The sequence below is a fragment of the Amblyomma maculatum genome, chromosome 11, assembly GCF_055883805.1.
Source record: "Amblyomma maculatum isolate TAMU_Amacu chromosome 11, ASM5588380v1, whole genome shotgun sequence".
NCBI classification, from domain to species: Eukaryota; Metazoa; Arthropoda; class Arachnida; order Ixodida; family Ixodidae; genus Amblyomma; species Amblyomma maculatum.
Window position 1 is genome coordinate 49,121,929 of NC_139354.1, and position 23,283 is coordinate 49,145,211.

Here is a 23,283-nt window from a genome sequence, read left to right on the forward strand (position 1 = left end):
ACACAGTGTATACACCATTTAGTACTTAGTGCTCTAGCCCTCCCCCCCCCCCCCCCCCACCCCGCCGCAAGCAACGAGAAGCTCGAACGCATGAGCCGTTACTTCGGAAGATATGTAGTATTGCGCTGGTTAACATCAAATTTCCAAAGTATTTATGCATTTAAAATTGATGTTACATCTGGCTGAAATAAAAGTAATAGGCAATCTTCTTGGCCAAACAGCATTAGCCTAAATTTAATCTGCGGAGGTTCGTTCTTTCTCGCGCTGACCTAAGTTGTCGCCGGTAAAGGATAAAATTGAGTTATTTAGATTTGTGAGAGTCTTATAAATTTTAGTTATGTGAAATTTTATGCATGCTATGTAACGATTTATTTTTCACTTCTTTGCGAAGCCAAGTAATGTTCTAAAAGAACCAAAAACAGGGCGCATGCTATTATGAAAGCCAAATGCCAAGAGCTTTGCTGTCTACAGTATGAATATCTTGCGTGACCCACTCTCACAGCATCTTTAAAGAATGTTTACATAGAGAAGGTTCATATTATGAACACGTTTTTGCTGAAAACTGACATATAGCGCTGGGTAGCTCTTAAGTTTCTAAGGATGCTACACAGATTAGGCTCTCTATTTGCGGAAAATGGTTCGAAGGACTTTAACGTTGAATTAGAATTAAGGTTATAAATCGGGTTCGAAACGAGTTTCCTCTGATGAAACTAATATCTTACGTTTCCTAATTCTAATTACAATTTGAGTAATATTGAAATCATTTGATTTCTCTAACATTTCCAGAAACGCAATTATTCTTCTGTAAATTATGAAATGATATTAACTACTTGCTGACACGGCTACAGAGGCCTGAGACGATGTGATTGCTTCAGATTGGTTGGTCGCATAACACTGCGTTGGCTCTCCGCGGCCTTGCTTGGTGGTCTAGCCTCCACTGGCGTCTGCTGCATTTCTTTGATTTAAGGCCAAATGTTTGTCTCCTAAAAGATGACGTCAGGGGATCCACCTACTTCAGGCAGAAGTATTCAACCAGCCTAGCTATATGTTCAAGCGCAAAGTCGCTTCTGATGCGCAGAAAATGTGTCTGACACAATTGTTTTAACTTTTTGGTGACCTTACCTCCAGTTAGTTTGCCGCCACACTCAGCGAAAAGCAGCGCTTCATAGCGGGTGGATACTTCGGATCATTCGGTCTGACTTGTAATGCTTCACTTCCTAAGCAAGACAGGTTACGAAAGACGCCGCTAGGGAGGACACCAGGAGTTTGGACCAGCTGAGGTTGTTTAATTCGGAGGTCTACGCATAATGTAAGGTGGCTTCATTTTCGCTTCAATTGGAAAGCGGCCCCCGGGACAGAAATTACATCCCGCTTGCCTGTGTTCAGAGATAAGAAACGTTAAGAAATAGGAAATGTGCAGAGTAGGGGAGAGAAACTGGGTGCAAAAAAGTTTGAGCGAATTCCCTACGGCAAAAATTTCGAAGAATTGCAAAAAATATTGTAATCAATTACTGTTAAGTCATAATCAGACACATTTTTGAGGCTGTAATTGACCCCTGTAATCACTTAGAGTAGTCAGATCTCAACTAAATCATTTGTAATAGGTTACATGTTTTCTCTAACGCGGACAAGACTGCTTACCCGGGAGGAGCACGTTTTATTAGAGGAGAAGTACGCCGAGAAGTATTAGAGGAGAAGTACGAAGAAGAACGCCGTATAAATCCTTGGCTAATTAAAAACCCTGGCACCCCTGTTTTGGTAATGCGGTACTATAAATAAACGCCGAGTAATTGTTATGAACATTCAGCGGAGACAGCATTACATATGCATCTTTTTAAATCAAGCCAGTAGGTTTGGAGAAAAGCTAATAAATTATTTGGTACGGGCAGAACCCGGCCAGAACAAACCTTGGCCCCAGTGTTGGTACTACTTCGGTAACCAATGGCCCTACATTAGCTATGACGCTGCCAACACCGTACTAAGAATGGTACAAAGCTTAGTGCTGTCTGGGAACGTGACCTTCATTATGCTATGACCCATTTCAATTTGTAAGCAGAGTTTTGATCACATTACATATCAACGAGAACCTCATAATCATCTGCAGTAAGCTATAATTACTTTGTGGCAGCATCATTTTTATAAATAAAATGTAAATCCTGAACTGTAGAAATACACGTTCAAGTATACAAGCGGCAGTTCACCTATATACTTTGAGATGCCAAGGACTCTCTCAGCTAGAAGAGACAAATATTAGTAATAAAAAATTCAGTTGAACAAACTATCATGTTGACCAATTCAAATTAAACGTACGTTACCTGGAATGTATACCCTTTTTTTAGGCATACAAGGATCTCAAGTAACTCACACCCTGCTGAAAATTCACCCAAAAGGACATTGTTCCGTTCTTTGTGTTGAAAGAAGCGACGGCCAGAGAGGTGAGCTGTTTCTCTTTTTTTTTTTCCTGTGTTGCAATCCTTAAAAAATATATAGATCACATGCAAAGATAAAGACCATTTCAGTCAAACGGAGCAGATGCACAGACGCTTACCTGAGGTTAATAGCTGAACGGCTTTATAGGAAGAACTAATTTTCCTCAGCTGACTCAACGTTAGCAATCCTGCGGGAAATGATAAAGCCCCAAAATTCAGCCGTCTCAACGCCAGGCCGCATCTTTGTAAACGTTTTGAGCATGCCATGTTGCAGTGATGTTGGCCTAATGGCTTGATTGAGCCAAATACATGTCAAAAGATACCTTGCTTTGCCACGAAAAGCTAAAAAAGCTCTTGATACACAGAAAACGTCGGACAGCTAGTGAACATAGTCGACAAATAATGATCAATCTGCGCGCTTAGCGCAATGTTATTTTGACACCTTTTGATAAACCTTTTTTTTCTTTCTTCTGTACTTTAAACAAAATAATCTTAGGTATCCATGAAATTGACTCTCTTCAGCTCAGCAGTGGGAATGGCAGGTATTTTGATGTTTTTGTTATCACCAAAACTTCATTCAATGAAAGGAAGAAAGCATAGTCGTGCGCTGCCATACTATGCACATTACATTAGCCGCTATAATTGCCTCGTTAGCAAGCTGTATTGTTTGCAGCACCCTTAAAATGGATGCTCAGATTTAGCCTAGTTGTGCCTACGTACATAAAGAATGCCCACCATGTTCGTAACTGTGTTTTGTAAACAAATTGTTTTCCAAGCTCTCTTGATATATAAGATAGAAAAGCTGTGCATTAAGGCTTCTCTCGAAAGTACGATTGCCTGTATACCTTAATATTACATCCTTTGTTATCTTTCAAATTAGGGGGAAAACTGGACTATATTGGTTGTTGATATCATTAGTCATTGTTTTCGTCAGTCGCATTATCAAATACAGTATTTTGCACTTGCAGCTTTTTGCACAATTTCTACTATAATCTGGTTTGTAAAGGGATACATAAAATCTGCACACAGCTCTTTTTCTCACTATTTCTATGCTTCAAACTAACAAATGTTAGAATACCTGTTGGAAAGCTAATTGTCATTTCAAAAATAATAAAAATTGTCCTTTCTTCTTCGTTTTCTCTAGGCTGTGAACTTCTTGAAACAGTGTCAGCATTGACATCCAAGCTTCAAAACACATGCAGGGGCTATTTTATTCAGCAGTGCCGATGCAAAAAGCCTAAAGTTTTCATGCCTGGCTGCGTATATCCCAACTGACATTGTGTGAAAAAACGAGGAAAATTATAAATTTTTTGCATCGATTTTTCCTGTAACGTGTCAATAAAGCGGGAAAATAAATTACTCTTGAGAAGCGTTATTTTCTCTGTGAATTGTGCATTCTGCCTTGCTACAGAATCTGTGGTGCTGGTAGAGGTAATGAGTTTCACGAATATGCTGATTATTGACCGAGATTGGTGTCTTACGGCTGAAGAATATGGAAGTTCTACATTTCGGAACGTCGTTTAAAGTACAAGCGCGAAATGTGTTTCTTATTTCACAGTCTTGCTACGATGTACAATTGGGATTCGCTTAATACGAAAACTGAACGCGATATATTTTTTTGCAGTAATAGGAGCTGGCACCAATTGTAATATTACTTTTTAGCGATGTAGAGAAATCATCCTTTGTTGCAGACCTCAGTTGTACTTTTTCTTCTGCAAAGTTCGTGTTTTGTAGACTTATTAACTGCAGGAGCTTGATCAGAATGGTAAAGACAACCTCTGCAGCAGGTGGGTTAAGGCCAAGTCCTGTGGTTTTGTGGGAGCAGCGTCAATCGTAAGAAATGATGCAAGTGCCACCACCGCAGTTTTTATTGCAAAACATGCCACCTCCAGCCTCTTTAAATTTTGAAGGAAAAGAAAACTGCACGTGGCAATAAAGGCAGCTTCACCTTTTCCAAAGGAGGATGTTGCGATGGTATGAGCAGGCCTGGAATGTAAAGAATCTTGATGTGGTGCACAGTGTTCGAACCTATGTCTATAAACTCGTCCAATTGCTTCTGGTGAGCATTTTCATTGCCGTCTCGTCTCTCATATCTGTGTGTTTCTCTGCCTCTATAAGTAATTGAATCATTGTATTTCCGCAGTGTCTTAGTACCCTTTTGTGATTTCGTTTATGACCGCAAATGAACATACGTGTAGGAATAAATCAGAAGGGATTAAAAGTTACAGTTGATTTATTTCAACGTATCGATCGGAATCGATCTTTGTCATGAATGAACGTACAGAAGGACACACGGCCCTATTAATCAACTGTTCACGGAGAGTTTTAGAAAAAAGAAGCAAATAGGCGAGGAAGAGATGTTGCTTCCGCGGTGCGTATAAACCGTACAGTAACGCACAACATGAAGCGGGAGAGTGGGGAGGCGCGGAGTGCCCACTTTAGCTAGTCAATGCAAGGACAAAAAGCAGGACAGGCTAAAAAAAAAAAAGTTTGGCTTCTTGTTGAAATTAAAGAGTAAACCATAGGTAAAGAACCTTTTATCGGTGGTAATGACTGTATTCATACCAGGTTGGTTTTGCGCAGGAAATTATAGCTGTCTAAAACCTCAAGAGAAATGGCACAAACTTCTGTAGCTATTTTATATAGGCTATAGTTATTGTAGCTGAATGATGAGCATGAGTTCTCGCAAGCCGAAATAAGAACATGTTTTTCTTATAGCGTGTTGGGTAATAAATCCAGCTGATATTTTCAGGAGAGTTCGCCGTAGGAGCGGTAACGCTTGCTGAGGTGAAGCCTTTTTCCTCTGCACTATTTTTTCAAATATTCATGGCACCTGATATAAGCTTTCTGTTTCAGCGCTGAATAAGTACAAGAAGCTCACAGCCTAGTTGGAAATAAAAAAAAAACTTTTTAAATTACAGGCAATAAAGTTCATACTTTCCAGAAAAAGAATAAATCTAAAGTACATGAGGCGCAAATGCTGACATAAACATTTTACGTTGATTTATCAAGCTATATAGACCACCTAGCACTCAGAAATGCTCACCGCATTACCGCAGAATGCTCGATGGAAAGAGCTGGCTACACGCCAGCTGTGAATTTTATTGTAAGCGTTGAAGCTTCGAAGAAACAATTTCGGATTACAGAAGAAAGCTGTGGAAGTAGTGCGTAATACGAATAACTAAGTATTGAAACGTTTCTTACATTTATTTTCGCTTGTAACTCTGCGCGCCAATTTAAGGGAGATACATTTGAGGGGCCCATTTGTAGCAAAGTATGATGGGGAAACAGATCGTATGGATTTAACAAAATGATTATTCATCCCAAGTATGAAGATATTTTAGCTTCATGGGAACATTACGGCGATAAACTGAAGGGTGCTTTATTAATTGCCTTTATAGGCTCGCACGCAGTGAACGCCTAAACTGTTCTTGTGTGGCTCGAAAGAGCAGCAGCAAGAGTGTAAGTCTGATCAACTACAACTTCATTGTTCATTGTACTTCGTTGTTATCCTGTGTACCACAGAAATGTTCGCTCCCCATGAAATCAGACATGAAAGAAACATACACACATTCGTACGCAAACTTTCAATAACATTTTCAGAAGGCATCTCTCACAGAGGAATTCGATCGCTTTGTGACAATAAATGCTATAAAGCAAACTAAAGATTTTCAGAGAGTTGAAGAGCCTTACAAAAAAATAAGACCTGCATGTCATTAGCAGAACCAATCATAGAGTGCCTTCTTCACAATATAACCATAAAGCGTTGTTGCCATTGCCTTGTGCTTGATTTAACTGAAATGAAGTGACCTGAGAGAAGCTTAACTTATCAGAAAGATGTATCAGGTGATTTCTTGCAAACAGTATGATACGATCAAAACTTAGAAGTGGAAACTAATTATGGCTGATCGAACGCTACATCGTCTGCCAAGCACAAGAGTTATTTCTCTCAAACTCACTCTTACTACTTCATCATCCGCACCTACTTTGTTATTAGCCGCCGTTGGTTGTCACCTAGCCGCTGGCATTAAAATACAGTAGTCATTTCCGCGACATAAAAAGGAGGAATCAGCCTAGCGATACCTTGTGGGAAGTGCCCTCATTTGAATATTTACCGTATGTTCACCTTGGCGAATATGACTCACTCAAACAAGGATATGAACAATAAATATTGTCATGACGATATGCACCTACAACCTGTTTATACACCTCATTTTTTGCGCTTCACTTTCGCACAGAATGAAACCACTTTCAGGAAACAGATGTTGAAGGAAGCCATCCAGGAGAAAGAGCTAGTATCAACTTCTTTCTTGTGCAAATTCTCTCTGCATAGTACCAAATGCAGCATTTTTTCTCATATTGCTTTTGGTACACAGCTTGTCCGGTGAAATTGATATAATGCTTTATTAGAGTCAAAGTGAGTAGGCGGCTGCAAAGCATAATTACCTAGTTCTTACAGCTGAGGGTTGATGAAGATGAAACGGTCGCGAGATTCCTTACAAAATCACTCACGAAAACGCTGTCACTAAGATGAATGTCAGACAACCTACCTCTAGAGCACGTGGTTTGTGTTGAGATATTTTGTGGACAACCTTTATCTTTTCTTTTAGAAACAGGTCTGAGGCTAAAATTCATAGGTTTATTGATTATTCCGGGTTATAGTTTTTGGTATATTCCTCTATATTCTCGTTGATGTAGAAAGCTACCATCAGTTGAAGGGATAAAATTTCACGATTCTTCAAGACAATAATCACTTTGTTCCCAAAAAAGTCACAATTAAGGCATGGATGCCCCATTTTGACATATCAACCATTCTGTTATTCATTGTAACAAGATAATCCATCTAAAAATAGAATACTTCCAAATACGCTTATGCACCAATAATCGCATAAGTCAATCTCAGTTGGATTTCCCTAAAGTTAATTGCAATAATTTGCCTTTTCTTGTTCCAATACTTTGTCTCTTGTTTCTAATACCTTTATGAGGGGATTCGTTGTTGTGACAAATGTGGTTTCCGCTCCGCCTATTTTCTGTATGCAAGTGTCTAAAATAGACCCTTTGCAAAACTCTGGAATTCAGCTTTTCAGCACAGCAAACGCCCCTGCACCATGGCGGCCAAACCTGTTTTGAGAGCCGAAGTTGGGTGCAGTGCTAGAGACGTCTATTGTAAAAATAATGGCCCCGTCCATGTCCTGCACCCCTCGGCCTGTTGTTGCTGCCGCAATTATGGTATTAAGAGGCCATCGGGAAAGCCAGTTCCACGCAAGTGCCATTCATATCACCTCTCCCGCCGTATGCTTCCTTTTCGTTTTCAAAAGCGAAGGCATTCTCCTTCATACATAACATCAGGATTGACATAGAAGTATTCTGCGCTGCACCCAACTTCTGCCCCCAAAAAAGGTTTGGCAGTCATGGTGAAGGGGTTCTTTCTGTGCAGAGAAGGTGACTTCCAGAGTTTTGCAAAGGGTCTATATTATTGCAGCGTTGGTACAGTGGTTAATTACCACAGGTGACCTCATTACCCAAGGACGCGGCATATCCCGGAAGCAGTGGTTACTTTTCCATGTAGGCGAAAAGAAAGCCGCTGGTGCATCGTTACCCACTTGGGACCTGTTCCTGTGTTGCTTGTTTCTCTTGATGTAAATGACATATTTGAATTTACGCCCACAAACATCATTCATTTAGAAGATATCATTCCCTTTGCACTGTTAGGTTTAGCCCCTGATCACACGATCACGCTGGGCCTTTAGGCTACTGCAAAGTGCAGGGAATGACATACTTTCAGTGCAAGCAATGAAGGTTATGGCAAGACATGTTTAATGAAGCGTCAGGCACTCATTTGGAGCGGTAAACTTTCACGCATCAAATTCTCATACCGATGACACATTTTGTTTATTGTGTGCTTACAATAATACTGAAATTACCCCCATCGCGCCTACTCTTCTTGAACTTTAAAAGTAGGTCACTTCGTCATAACGTTCACTAATCAGGATTTCACTAATCCTCTAGATTGTGCGCTAGGCACGTTTCGTTTATCGTCCAAACGCATCCGATTGCTACATGCCTTTTGTAAACCAAATAAAGCTGATTGATGCTACTCTCTGCGGAACGAAAAAGCTCCTACGTCGCTTATGAATACCTCGCAAAGGCTTGTCAGCATTTCCATCACCATGCCTGTGTTGCGGCATGCTTGTGCATTACTGGTCGAAATGTAATAATAATGGAAGAGAATTGACTTTTTTGCAAGTTTGCTCATCGTTTAAATGGCTGTGCAGCTGGTCAAAGGTGTTTTTTGTAGTCAGCAGCTGTCCCTGCGTTCCTGTTTGTCATGATAAACTTCAAAGCTTACAGGGAATTCGTTCTACACATTTAGGCACCGTACACTATACCTAACATTTCTTTCAATATCAAGGTATTTTAGTAATAACGTAATAAATTAGTACGGCGGGAGTACCTAAGCAGCAGTGTGAGGTAATAGAACTCTGATATGCTAAAAAAAAAACTCCTAAGGGCAATCGTGACAATATGGCAATGAAGAAAATATTGCGCTCATTCGTAAAATAAATATATATCAATCAATCAGAAATGTTCGCAGGTGGCCGCACATACAGGAGTTACACTGGTAAATTAATCATTCTAATACTTACGATACATCTGCAAAAAAAAGACATAGCTCGCCGGGCAAGCGTTGCATGGAAATGCACCCCTCATATTAACAATATATTTCGCCTATTCGTTGTGCTTCCAGACAACATCGGACGTTTTCGGACTCCTGGCTTTAATAAATGAAACAAAATGGTATCCAGTAGCCTCTAGATGCCTACCTCGGCGAGGATTTTGAATTCTTCATTACCCAAAACTCTTCTTACAAACTACCGCGACCATACGATCACGCTATTCTTTAAAGGATAAAGAACCCCATGTGGCCACAATTTCTGAAGTCGTACACCGCAACATCTCTCATAGGCGTAATCACTTTATGACGTTAAACCCCGAAAACAAAACCAGGTAGCTTGGGCACGTCAGCTAGTCTATCATTTTGTCTTTTCTGTGTGTTTTCAGCTGCGCAGAGCAATTATTCGGTCAACTTCATAGTGTTTACAGACTATCTCGATTTTAATTTTGCTTACGGTGACCTGCATATCTGTCATAGAGCGAGGCAGTGACCAGCAGCAGGTATGGTCTGGCTTTGTCAAACCAACAAAAAAGTATTTGTGTCAACATGTGCTGCGACGTGTCGTCTAAATGATGTGTTGCATAAGTCCTGCTCCTGTAGCCAAATGGTTACCTACGCTCAACCCCTCAGCAGGCGGGCATGGGTTTTATCTCGGCAGTGACGGACCCTTTCCAGATGATGTCCTGCGAGATAACAGTGCGCGTTAAAATAATCAGGGCATCCAAAGTATCTACAACGTGCCACTAGACTTTCCTCATAGCTTCAGTCCTTCAGGCATAGAAATCCTCACAAATAAAACCAATGCTTGCTGCATAAGCACATCTTATACGAAGTTTGTTAAAGTAAGTCTGTAGATCAAAAATCTTAACCAGTATTCGTGAATCTGGATCACATCCCTATTAAAATAATTGTTTAGCTAAATTTGGAATTAGTAATATTTCAGCGCTGTGTCTGTCCCATTCTCTTGTCTCAGCTTCGTGCCGTTGCGCTGCACGACTTTAAGATAATAATTATTTTATAAATTTTAAGTAACTGTTTGCTGCCAGCGTAGGAATCTGCGCACTATGCGTAAGACTGGTGAACAATAAACATACTAGCAAAGCATACAGAGATGTTAAAGACTGGACTCGAAAAGCGAAGACGTTCTCTTCTTTTTCGAATTCCTAACGGCTAACGTTTGAAAATAGCGGTTCTATATTTATTTTCTGTGGTTCATATTTATCTCTCTAAAATCTCACATACGACATACTCTTCCTGCAAATGCCGCGGTGCGTGCTACCAAAAAATTAGTTAACCTTGCTGTAAACACAAAAATTCGAAGCTGGACGTCAAGATTCAATAGTCTCTGAATTAGTTTAGATATTATCTTGTCAGCGTTTTGAGATTGCGTTTAACGATTCCTAGCAGCGCCATTGCATTCTTAGGGATCAATATCTCAATCTTCGTGCTTGCAAAAGTAGAGGGCCTTAAAGTTCTTGCAAGCCCTGCTTGAGATGTGCGTCACAATATTTTCGAGATTACTAAATGGGACATTTACGTCACAAATCTACACCTGTTGCTGGCAGCGGATTACGCAATTGAATAATCATTGTCAGAATCAGCTTCAATATCCCTCATAAAACAGAACCTCCGTTTCGCTAGAAGGAATGACAAGTTGTATAAATCCAAATTCACCAATTTTCGAAATGGGTATAGTGGTGTGATAAATAGTTCAATTTTATATCTGGTTAGTGCTGATGTCATTTACTTCACGGAGTTTTTATTTTACATAGCTATTTTTTCTTTCGAAAGATGTAAATGCCTATTTTGTATGATAAAATAGACGTATTTAACATTTCGGAGCACTTTGTTTTTCCATTTCTGAGAATTTTGATTCAAGAGAATACCAATTTAATGGCAGAAAGTGAAATGGAACTCAAGAGACTTCTGATGCGCGTACAAGAAGAGAGTGAGAAGTTTGGGCTTAAACTGAACATTAAAAAGACAAAGATCACGGCGTCTCGTCCTATCAAGTCCTGGAGCATCAAGGGACAAGAAGTGGAAGCTGTGACAGATTTTCTCTTCTCGGGCTCCAAGATTACCTCGGAAGGAGACTGCAGCCATGAAATTAAGGGACGCCTGCTTCTGGGAAAGAGAGCAATGGTTAGCCTCGACCGCCTAGTAAAGAGCAGAGACATTAGTCTGCCAACCAAGATCCATATAACTCGTGCTATGGTCTTTCCAGTTGTGATGTATGGATGCGAGAGTTGGACTGTGAAAAAGGCTGACCACCGAAGAGTTGACGCGTTTGAATTGTGGTCTGGCGAAGACTCTTGAGAGTTCCTTGTACTGCCAGAAGATCAAATCAGTCGATATTGTCGACCATAAACCCTGACTGCTCATTGAAGGGTCAAATTCTAAAGTTGAAGCTCAGCTACTTTGGTCATCTGATGAGAAGAGAGGAGTCGCTGGGGAAAGATTTGATGTTGGGAAAGGTTGAGGGTCGCCGGAGAAGGGGTAGGCAGCGAACGCTATGGTTAGATGGCACCCATTAGGCACTGCAGATGAAGTTATGTGATGTTAGGAAGATAGTGAGAGACCGGAAAGCGTGGCGTGACATGGTCCATAGAGTCACGAAGAGTCGGACACGACTGAACTGAACTGAACAGAAATCTTAAATTTTTATTGTCAAATTGTCGAAACGTGAAAGGTAATTTATCCAGATTGTGCTAAGAAGAACACGTAGATAGACAAGGGAAGGGCAGGCGCTTATTCAGATTCTGTCTTGCACGTGCCATACATGTTCTCGTTTGTTTAACGCTGTGGACCTTTTCTGTTTTTGTTTTGTTCATTTGCACACTTACCTAGAAATGTTAGAACACTTTCTTACACCGACAGATATGTTGTAAACATGGGATTTCAGACGACAATATTAAGAGCTCCTGATATTGTACGTACATAGGTATCTATAAGCAAGTAGGAGGTTTTCTGCTTTTTCTTTATTTATGTGGTTAACGTCGTAAAGTGACTCAGGCTATAAGAGATGCCGCACTGGAGGTCTCCAGAATTTTCGACCACCCATGGTTCTTTAACAGGAGCTGACATCGCAAAGCACACGGATGCTTCTCTGTCTTGTCTCCATCGAAACGCACCCGCCAGCGGTCGGGGTCCAAACCGGGAACTCCGGAACAGCAGTCGGGCACCCTAATCACTGTGCCACCTCAGAGAAGCTGGCTCTCTGAATGAGCTCATGAAAAAAAACACGTTTTCACCCTGAAACTCCGGTGTTGTCGCTTTTCCTTTTTGTCTCTTAAAAAGATATTCATCTTCATCAGTAATGAGTAGACAACAACACAGAGTTTCCCTTAATGTCGGGGATTCCTTAGTCTTAACTCCCAGGGCTTTTATTGCAGGTCGTTTCCGTGGCTGCCCAAACTAATTTGCAGCAAGCGCTATTATTTTTTCCTAAACAAATGACCTTGATTGCAGTGCTTGAGCGGGACAATTTCACTGTTCCAATTTCTTCGCATTATCCTTTCTTCCTCAATATTTCTTTCTTCACAGAAAGCTGGCACGCAGTGAAACGCCTTCATCTATTTCTTGAAGATTGCGCATAGCGGACCAGAAACGGCAAGTTCACTGCTTGCTTTGAGCATGCAGTAGAATGGTAGAAACGAGTGGAAGTTGAAGTCGAAAATTTCGAATACGTAATGCGAAATAGCCATAATTCAAAGGTGTACCACGACCACCTGGGGTGTTGTCAGAAAGACCTAATCCACGGGCTAATGACGTTGGCAAACGTCCCCTGGTGCGGGTGTTTTTAGCCATGCAGACACATTCGTAAAAGAATTGATAAAGGAAACCAGCGGCAAGAAGGTGACAACCAAGATGCCAAAATTTAGCTGCCGCGTGCAGCACCACGAATACAGCGGGCGCATACAGAAAAAAAGATGTGGTATTGTGACGGAGAAGGGTGAGCGAGTGTAGTGGAGAGTATGTAAAGTTGTCAACCGGGCATTTCGCCATGGACACCTTTAAGTCCGTGCCTGTATTTTAGTCCTCACATTCACGCGACATTTCATACATAGAAAGCGGAAAACACACATTCAATAGTCTGCAGGAGCGTCCCATCGTATACACGATGCGCGCTATGCAGAAACTATTTCGCTTTGATTGGGAAAAATTGTCTGCTTTTAACGATCTAGCTCTCTGCTGGTCGAGCGAGTTTTCAGCATTCCAAATCGACGCGTCGATGAAGAAATACGAATATAAGGGGCTTAGGCGATGCTTCCAATACGCCAGAAAGAAGCTGAAATCCTGCATTGAGACAGCAAAGAGAATGCTCACCGGATATGCACAAACAAAGAAACGACCATCTACGCGTTCGCTGTTCATTATTTTATGTGTGTTTTTTCCGAATACTGCCGGCTCAAAGACACAATCTCGAAGCGAAAATTTATCTGTCGCACAGTATTGCTTTCTCATTATTGCAACTAAACGGTCTTTTAAATTATCTACGAAATTTCTTCCACTTATTTCACTGTAGCATAGTTTAGTGCGAGGCTTGTGGTTTGCCAGATTCGTGTAGAAATTTCAGGATTTACACGCCTAAGGATTGCCTTAGTACCACTTAGATTTTTGTTCCTAACAAGCTACATTGGTCCAGAAAACAAGACAGCCCTCATCACCTGTAGTAGTTTTATATATATGAAGTAGAAAAATAACCAACTGCGAAACTGAGCATTCTAAATTCAAGAACAATTTAACACATCAAAGTACATAAAATAAACAACCTAATTCTGAAATGCCCCAATATTGAAATATATAACCGGGTAGTTGATGTCGCTATGCTGCTCCACCATCATATGTGGAGCCTTTAGTGCAGAATATTTGTGCACGAATGATTGTTCTGCCGACTTGCAGAAATAAGAAACCTGATTTCTTATTTACATTAATGTGCCAAGTATTTACAACGTGCGTGGTATTTAGCGGTGAGAGTGCACTGCAGAGATGGCCTATTGGTTACAATTCCTGTCTCACCGGTTAACCTCCCTGCCTTTCCTCCTCATCGTCCTCCTCCTCATCTGTAGTGAATTTTAAGGTTATTTCTCCAATGCTTCCTTTATCGGTCTCGTTCGCTTGAGATTCATGAAATATTTTTGAAATAAGAAATATCTCCGCAGACATCCTTTGGCGAGACCAGAATTCGCAATATTTCAAATCAGGAGAGCGGAAAATTAAAAGTTTACGCTCGTGCGCGTTCAATAACACTGGGGCGACCATTCTTTTTCTACTTTCTTACCCATTATCTCACAGAATGTTTTATTTTATTGAAATTATCAATACCAATCGTTTCCATATAGATTTCTTGGTTTCGTTGCGCGTTGCGCCTTCATAATTAGCCAAACTCGTCCAATGCCCATCAATTCATTAACGTATATTCTGACTAGCCCGACAAGATCCTTGTGTCCGTGAACACTGATGACGTATGGAACGCTCGAATGATATTGCTCTTCAGTTCGCAGTCCACGTGAGACTGGCGGTAAAGAAGACATTGTAAGTCCACCTGTTTGGATGACAGTGTCTAGTGAACGCTCACAAGAATGAGCTACGCGCTACATAAACAACTTAAGAAGCTTTAACACCGGTCTCAGCAGCGGTTAGTAAGAGTAAAGACGTGAACATGAGACGCTGCGAGTCCAGGATGCTCTGTAAGCAATTATTTCTGAAGCTCTACAATATGAAATTCCGAGATTATTATTTGAAGCTGATCAACTTGATAATAATACCCCTAGGTCTTTTTGGTGTCGTTGGTTGCTGGCTATCACTGTAATGAGCAAACCATTGGAAGCCTCATCTCATCAACCGCCATTAAGAGGCCTTACCACCCTGAGTGCAGCGTTTGAAATGTTCATGCTTCTATCTGTTGTAGGGAGACTCGGCTTTATTACTTTCTTTGTAGCCCGAGATGAGCATAGATTTTTCCTACATACAGCAAATCCAAGGCTGTTTCGGAATCATTCCAGATGTACCGGCCCCTTCGGCCGGTTATCTAGATCATTTTTTATGTCTTTAAATTGAACGCTGTTGAATGCAACTGGCATTCGTAGTTAGACATCCGGCGAGCTCTCTTGTTACCGCTGCCGCCTTATTTGCTTAATTTAGCGGGGCCAGCCAGCTAAATAAATAGATCGTTTCAGGCATATTTAGGCTTCCTCGAATGTGCCTTCGGTCTTAGCACTACCAGGTGACTATATAAAGGCTCCCACCGACGACAGGTCTCTACACTTGTTTGAGGAATTTTTTTTTACAAAGATCACACCTCAAAACTCCCCAAACATCAATAGAACTCATTTAAGTCACTGTGTCAGTGCGCGTGTTTTATTGCCTTGTCTTAGTGACCTAAACTGCACAATGCATGTTGTCGGAAAAATTGCCAGAAACCGAAGGCTTCTCCACCACGTTTGTCTTAGTAAAAGGTCAGTTTTGAATTCATTATGTTTATCTACTTTATAGGCTCCCAAATAAAATTTATTATGCTCGACCATCAATAATTTTATGCCCAATTCGCCGCATTATATATTCAGCTGCTTGCGTGCTGTAAAGGGAATCGGAGCACAATTTGTTCTTCATTACGTGATAGACATTAGCCTCTCATCACTAGTAATAACTTTGTTGCCTCCTACTGCCCTGCAAAAATTACATTAAAAATATTGTTTAAAGCTTAGTAAAGATCGCTCTCATAAGTTATGAACAAATGTGATGTCGGATAACTATGAGGGGACGATCACAATAACGATAAAACAACAAATACTTTCTGAAAACACATTGATAATCTGATAGAATAATGCCAAATATTGCAAAAGTGGATCTAAGTGAGACCTTACCGGTTTTATAAGTTAAAATGTAGATACTCCGATACTGATGGTGCTTTTTAAAGAAAACGGTTACATTGCTCACAGAGCTGCAAGGGAATACAGCAAAATAAGGTCTCATATAAAAGTTCTATATTTATGAAGGTAAAAAGGCAGGATCTATTCATTACCTAGGCACACTGTTATAGATTTGCTCTTTCTATTTAGCGCTGTAGATTTTTTCATAAACACCAGTTTTATCAGTTAGGACAATGTTTATTTGTTGCGGTTAAAATCAGTTCACTTCACACCGCGTGCTTATCCCCGTCAAAATAACGGCTTGAGGGGCTAGTTGGTGCTGCATAGTATTCAGAAATGTGGCGCAACAAACACAAGAGAACGCCTGTGTTGTGTCTCTTCTCTTGTGTTTGTTGCGCCACATTTCTGAATACTATGTCTTTTTGTCCTTCTTCAATTTCATTCTGAAGTATGTCAACTTTCCATGGTAACCACTTAATGAGCTACATCGTTCTTCCCATCCAAGAGGTAGTGTTTACGCCGCTTTATTTACACTCTACATTAATTAGTACCAACGTGCTTGACGTAGCAACCAGCTTCGGACCTGTCCATTCTCTTCATCTGGAGATGAGAGTATATGTTTCCCTTTGTTTAAATTAATTATTGTTTGTCAGCGAAAAAACTATTCTCGCTAATTTTATTCGAATGGTGCCCAAAAATAAAGTCTTGCATTTTGTAACACTGTTTGTTCACATGGTAAACAAAACATATTGAAAAATAGCAAAATAGCCTAAATATACAGTGGTTGCATACAACTGCGCATTGTAATCCCTAAAACATTTCTCAATTTGCAAACCCTGTGATCAAGGCTATGCTTGCCATTGTTGTAGCAGCAGTTGTTTCTGCTTCAGCCATATCTAGACAATGGCCTGTGGCTCTGCCCTTGTTCTCAATTACGCGCGCTCGAAACATAAATAGAAAACTCGGATGACGTGAAGATCTAAAAGTAGGAGAAATGAGATTTTAAAGCTGAGACAAATTTGCCACATTTTTATTTCTTTCAAGCTGGTGTTAAAGAGGATAATAACTGTGCTCACTATTGCCTTAGGGTGCAGAAAACAGCACAAAAACAGCACGCTTGCTGCCATTCGCGAGGTACTATCAAGCTGACAAATATGGAAATAATTCATTTACAATCTAACATAAGTCCGGCAGGGATGCGATTTGTATTATTTGCAGCTATGAACAAAATGCGAAAAAAAGTACGGGTATTTCTTTTTGAACACCCTTAGTAGTCCAGCTTGTGAAATATATGCTGTAAAATATACAGTAAACCATCGGGCTGCCAAGTTGTTCTACTCTGTTAAGCTTTATCTGTAAAGTTCATGAAATAGCCCGATAAATGACGCAATAAATTATTGATAATGTTAGCAAGAAGCTGTATTGGCGGTGCTTGATTTCGAGATATATACGTAGGCAGTGTCCGGTGTTGCGCTTATACTCCCGTCCGAAGTCCGGTGTTCTGCCCCACTGTACTAAGCCAATCATGCCGACTTGGCCACGCCGGGCACGTGAGAAACGCATCTTAGTTCTCCTTGTCTACCGTCATGCCAGCGCGGCTATAGAGACCGCTGCCGCAAGTTAGTGGTAGACACCGACTGACAATCGTAGTCCTAGTTATAGTAACAGTGATGATGATGATGATGATGATCACAGAGATGATTGATTATGGCATCACCACCTGGCGACTTTATAATTTGGGACGTCATACCGGATGTTACGTCATGATGACATCGAAACAAAAATATCTAATACCGAAACTGGCATCATGATAACGTCACATCCGGTCATTTCGTCATTGGGGGCCATGAAGTTGACAAGGGATTCACGCATATATGAAGCTGACTCCGTCTGGCGTCCGATCCAGTCGTCCGTGTGGCGCCTTTCATTTGGCGCTTCCTCGAACGCCACACCAGAGTGAGTAAGTAAATTTTATTTGGCTAAAGGAATAGCTTGGGTGTTTTCCTCAGTTCAGGATAGCATTGGCTTGGGCTGTCTGCCAGGCCCTGGTAAGCAGGCTGCCCCGCTGAGGGATACCCGTGTGGGCCAGCTCTGCCTCCCACTCCTCTTGGCTAAGTGCACGAGCTTTAGAATTGTCTAATTGCTATCGGCATTTCCATATCATGTGAAGGATGTCCGAGACTTCACCGCATGCAGTACATATATTATTTTAAAAATTTTTGGGACAGATTATGTGGTACTTTGCTAGGTTTGGGAATGACCTAGCCTCTATGTTCCTCCAGGTTACCACCTCCGGTCTGCTGAGTTCTTTGTGTGGTTCTGCGTATCGTTCTCTTTCTAAGTATTGGATTACTTTCCCGTATTTGAAAGGGGTTGAAGGAAATGGGGAAGCTGGCGCAGGTGCCCGGAAAGTATGCCCTCGGGCTATCCTGTCGTCAGCCTGGTTGCCGTCGATTCCATCATGTGGCGGTATCCACAGGATTGTGTGCGTTATGCTGCTCGTCTTTTTTTCCTGCTTCATTTTTCGGTGTGCCTGTTTGCATACGCGTTCCAAGAGGAAGGCACAACAAGCCTTTGGGGATCGCTTAATATTATATGTTTTCTAGCTTGGCTGCTGGCGTGTTTAACTGCAAGGGCGATTGCAATTTCCTCTGCATCTTCTATTTAGTTATTGGTCTCGATCAATGAGCTTGTCACCTCTGTTCAGGTGTTGTCAACTGTGATGGCTATAGCCGCTTCTCTTTCCAGATATGGACTGGCGTCTGCATAGAGTATGTCGCTATTGTTTCTGCGACGTTGTTTTGAATGTGGCGACTTCTCGCTTTTCGTATTTCGTTGTTTGTGTAGGGGGTCCATATTTTGGGGGATTGGAAGGACCTGGTATTCAGCTCTGCTTTCGGAAGTGAGTGCTTCTCTTGGGGGGTTAGTTTTCGCGTCGATGGGTCGTCCCATATTATTCCGTAGGTGTCTACAAGTCAGACTTTGTTCTAGTCAGCGTTCTTGGCAGACCAGGATTGCTTCTTTGTGTTGTTCGTAGGTGGCCTAGATGCCCACTGCCATAAAAGCCTCATGGCATGCATGACTTGGTAATCCGAGTGCTATTTTATAAGCTTTGTGATACTGAGCTTCAATTTTCTGTAATTTCGTTCTGGTGACGTTGCGGTATGGGAGGCTATAGGTCCAGCGGGGGACTATCATCGCCGTTACTATTCTGATCGCGTCTTTCTCCTTTAATGCTCCGTTTCTGTTTGCTATGACGCAAGGTAAACTGGATGTCGTCAAGCGAGAAATGGACATATTGAACATTGATATCTTGGGTATCAGCGAGCTCAAGTGAACCGGAATGGGATAATTTAATTCCTGTGACCAATATGTCATTTATTGTGGGCACGAATCCAGGAGGAGGAATGGGGTTGCTCTCATAGTAAACAGAACAATGGGCAAAGCAGTGCTAGGGTACAACCCTAAAAACGACCAAATGATTTTACTTCGGATCCAAGATCACCCTTTCAACATAACAGTTATCCAAGTCTATGCACCAACCACTACTGCTGAGGAAGCTGACATTGAGAGAATTTATGCTGACTTGCAATGCCTTTTAGACCGCACTCTATCATCAGACGTCCTTTTTCTCCTAAGAGACTGTAATGCTAAGGCGGGGAGTGAAGAAATATCCGGAATTACAGGCAAGTTCGGTCTTGGTGAGACAAATGAAGCTGGGCAGAGGCTAGTAGAGTTTTGTCAAGAAAACAACCTGACCATAGCGAATACTCATTTTCAATAGCACAAGAGGCGCCTGTACTCATGGACTTCACCGGATGGTCTGCACAGGAATCTGATTGATTATATTCTTTGCTGGCAGGGATAGATAAGTGCTATACAAGCAGTAAAAACAGGTCGGGAGGCCGATTGTGGCACCGATCATCAGCTTCTTGTTGCCACATTTAAGCTTCGATTGAGGAAAACGCAGAAAACTAGAAGGCTTTTCAGGTATGATCTGGATCAAATTCCATCAGATAATGCTGTGGAAGTGAGGAATAGATTTCAAGAATTAGCTCTAGAAGACAGAGAGCCTGAAGAGATGTGGACATCGTGATATAATACAAGAAGTTGCTAATAAGGCAGTAGCAACAAGAACTGTACAAGAATTACCAGAATGTGCAAACCCAACATAAGACGGTTGTGATTACTGATCTCGAGCCGGACGTCCTGAAGAGTGAAGTTGAATGGGCCTTAGCCAGCCTTGCTAAGAGGAAAGCTAGCGGAATTGATGGCATTCGAGCTGATTTGTTTCGAAACTTCAACCATGACGACGCTGTTAATGTTCTGTATACAATATGTCAGCAAATTTGGACAACCCTGCAGTGGCCACAACATTGGAGGAGGTCAGTTTGCATCCCCATTCCAATAAAGGGCAATCCCATAGATTGTTCAACTACCGCACGATCGGGCTTATTTCGCATGCTAGCAAGGGGATGTTCAAAATCCTTCAAGGCAGCCTGCAGCATTATGTGGATCGGGAGCTTCCGGAATTGCAAGCTGGGTTTTGCAAGGGCAGAGGAACTAGAGACCAGGTTGCCATCCGTTGCGGGATCATGGAAAAAGCAAGAGAGTTCTAGAAACCCATCTACTTCTGCTTTATTGATTATGCGAAAGCGTTTGACTGCGTAGATCACAGCAGATTGTGGCAAGCTCTCTAAGAGATGGGAGTTCCAATTCACCTCATCTGTCTCTTCAGGAACCTGTATGAAGGGCAAGAGGCCACAGTCAGAACTGGGCTTGGTCTTACTGATCGATTTCCGATTGAGAAAGGAGTGAGACATGGCTGCATACTGTCGCCCTGCCTATTTAATCTATATAGTGAGTGCATCGTGAGGAAGGCCGGTTTGGACGAGGCTTCAGCTGGAGTAAAGATCGCTGGGAAACGTATCAACAACCTTAGATATACAGATGATACCACTTTAATGGCTGAAAGTGAAGTGGAACTCAAGAGACTTCTGATGCGCGTACAAGAAGAGAGTGAGAAGTTTGGGCTTAAACTGAGCAATAAACAGACAAAGACCATGGCATCTTGCTCTATCAAGTCCTGGAGCATCAAGGAAAAAGAAGTAGAAACTGTGACAGATTTTCTCTTCTTGGGCTCCAAGATTACCCCGGAGGAAGACTGCAGTCAAAAAATTAAGAGATGGCTGCTTCTTGGAAAGAGAGCATTGACCGCCTAGTAAATAGCAGATACATTACACTGCCAACCAAGATCCGTATAACCCGTGCTATGGTCTTTCCAGCTGTGTTGTATGGATGCGAGAGTTAGACTGTGAAAAAGGCTGACCGCCGAAGAATTGACGCGTTTGAATTGTGGGGCTGGCAGAGACTCTTGAGAGTTCCTTGGATGACCAGAAGATCAAATCAGTCGATATTGTCGACCATAAATCCTGACTGCTCATTGGAGGTTCAAGTTCTAAAGTTAAAGCTCAGCTACTTTGGTCATCTCATGACAAGAGAGAAGTCGCTGGAGAAAGATTTGATGTTGGGAAAGGTTGAGGGTCGCCGGAGAAGGGGTAGGCAGCGAACGCGATGGTTCGATGGCATCCTCGAGGCGCTTGCATATCCTTAATATATTCCTTCTGAGCCATACCTTGTCGGAAAAATATTTCTATATAGTAATATTTATTTAGATTATTCACATAACGGGTGTACACCCTAACCTCCTCCGTAATAGCATTGGCTGCACCTGTTTTTCGAAACGTTTTTCCTCCTTATCTCTTTCTACTTTGGTACCCCTTGAACACTTTTCTTTAGATAATGGGCGTAGCAGGTGTGCCTAACTTGACCAGTTACTATTGTTTCGTTTTATTTCTCCCCCACTTGTAAGAGCTTTTGATTTCAGAACTGTCTTCTTTGAGCTGTATTCTTTATCAGAACCCTTTGGAACTCCTGTGCCCTTTCATGAACGGCGTGCAGCACCGAACCTGCCTTAGGTGGTGACTGATCATCCAACCGGCATTGTTGCGTCTCCTGCTGCTGCCGCTTTTTCCTTTATTCTTCAGGACACAGATGAACGGTTCCAGGGTCCGAAACTCGTAGCGAAGGAAATACTTTTTTCATTTCTTCAACTTCTTTCTCCACCACTTTCTTCCCTTCCCCATCCTTATTTTCCTTCTTTGGAAGCAAATTAATGTGAAAACCGCTGTCAGTGATAATGGCGCCACTCTGACAAAATCCACTTGTCGAATCGTTGGCTTGGCTTGTGAACTGAGACACGCCGAAACCCTTGTTCAGTGCTCTTTCATTCCATCTTCCAGTTAGATCGCATTCTACGTGATACTCGCTGTAACTAAGGACACAGACAAGGAGAAAAGCTTAAAACGAACATGAACTCATAAAGCGGGAGAGTGAACAGTCGCCACACTTTCTCAGTCGACGGAGCATCGGATATAAAATTCAGTGTCCGTGGTCTTGGATCGTAGCTGTTTCGTTCAACAGTGCTTTCTTGCAATCTCTAGTTACTAATTTCCACGAATAATAATTTATATTGTTCCATAGAAAACTTTCCCATGATTTTTTTCCTTTCAAGTGATTGTTGGCTTCCTTTGCCTAAATTTCGCAACGGCTCCTCATAATTTGAAGATATTTTTTGATACGGTGTGATTAAGTAAAATATCCCCACTATCTTTAGACAAATAAGGAACACATCTTGCTGCCTTGGCCTCCAGACCACAATAAATAGGCTATGCTGAGGAAAGTACACAGCCTAAGACACCAAGTTTTAAACACGAATGCATCTCCACCAGGATCCCTTTTAATACCCTGTTGCTCCAATCCCCCCCCCCTTAGCGTTAGTGTCCATTCAAATAAAAAATTACTGATGCACTCATCACCCTGTGCACTTCCCAATCCCTTATTATTAGGGATTTGAAGAGACATCGCTTTACGGATAACGGCTGGCGTGCCTCTTTTTCTCGACATTATGTGCTGATGGAGCATCTAATTAGAGGCCTGACCCAGTATCTGCCCGAAGTGCTCTGTGCTACTTGCAGAAGTAGGTGTTTCCTTCTGCTGGGGACAATTACAGGGGAAAGATCATAAAGCTCAAGAACTTTAAAGGAAGTACGGCTAACGGACGCAAGCAAAAATATTTCTTAAATAACTGACGGACAAGAACTGAACATGAGCTTGCTCGGTTGCAACATAAGCCAGCTTTATCGTTTGTATACAGTAGTCATGTATGGCAAATGTTCAAAAAAAGGCGTTTGCGGGTCTACGTCAGATTACATTGCTGTTTGCTGTAAGTCATCAAGCTACCATA